General features: G+C 45.1%; 1 non-coding gene across 1 annotated transcript; it reads right to left on the bottom strand.

The window, feature by feature from the left end:
* Positions 1-334: 334 nt before the first annotated feature.
* Trnas-aga lies at positions 335-416 on the bottom strand. Its single transcript has one exon. It is a non-coding gene; the product is annotated as a tRNA-Ser (tRNA).
* Between the last annotated feature and the right edge of the window lie 699 nt (positions 417-1115).

The following is a 1115-nucleotide window of genomic DNA, read 5'->3' as shown; positions in this document are numbered from 1 at the left end:
TCAAGTCAGTTTCATTTTCCTGAAGAAGGTACTTTACATGACAAGGGGGGGGGGGGGGGGGCGTGTATGTGCTACAAATTGTACACAACTTTAGAGTACAGGTAAAAATCAATAAACAAATACTGTACGCGCTTTCGCACACAAAACAATTATTCACATTTGACATGGACCTTTTTTTTTTTTTGTTTAATAGACATGCGTGTGGGCAGCGAGTTCTAGTCGGCTAAAGGAAGTGAAGTGTTTTTTTTTTAGGGGCGAAGCTCCTTTGGGTCTAGCCTTGTCCGTCCGTCCGTCCCATCTGTCTTCTTAAAAAAAAAATTTAAAAAAATGTTTGCGCAGTCGACAGGATTCGAACCTGTGCGGGGAGACCCCAATGGATTTCTAGTCCATCGCCTTAACCACTCGGCCACGACTGCAAGACGAGTAGGGGGCCCTGAGATGTGGTAGTAACTCAAGAGCTGGGGATGTCATGGATGAAACGTTGCATGTAGCCGCTCAACGTCTATACAGGAGAGGGCGCTGCGGTCAAATGCGTATATAATAGCGTTGAACTTTGCATGCATTGGCTCAACGTTTATAGTCGAGAGGGCGCTGCGGTCAAATGCTCAAATGCGTATATAACCACGTTCCATACCACTTTCTCTTTCTGACATGAACCGTTGACTTTAGCGGTGGAGATGCGTTCCCATGGCTTCTAGCGGATCGAAGCTGATCCGCTAGAAAAACCACTGGCTCTGCATTTCACCGACCATAAGCAGTAATAATGAAGTCGAAACGCAACCCGGAACTCAGCACTACCGATGAGCAATAAAAAAAAATCAGCACCATCAGCACTACCTACGAACAAAATCAGTATCATCAGCACCACCAGAGCTTCGCCCCAATCAACATCATTCACCACGTGGAGATACGGTAATTTTTCATCGACGTATGTGCAGTTTTTTAGAAGCCATAAAAAAATTGGTATTTTTTGTCTATTTTTTGTATTGGCTTTGGGCCTTTGATGACCAACGACTTTTATTATCTTTGGGGGATGTGTTTAAACCATAAAACACGGCATCTGACCACGGAGAAGAGAGTGAGCGCGACTCAAACCGGCCAGTTCTCGATCGGCG

The sequence above is a fragment of the Ixodes scapularis genome, unplaced genomic scaffold, assembly GCF_016920785.2.
Source record: "Ixodes scapularis isolate PalLabHiFi unplaced genomic scaffold, ASM1692078v2 PGA_scaffold2__306_contigs__length_199485367, whole genome shotgun sequence".
In the NCBI taxonomy this organism is placed as follows: Eukaryota; Metazoa; Arthropoda; class Arachnida; order Ixodida; family Ixodidae; genus Ixodes; species Ixodes scapularis.
Note: the sequence above shows the minus strand (reverse complement) of the source record. Positions and strands in the feature narration are given on the sequence as shown.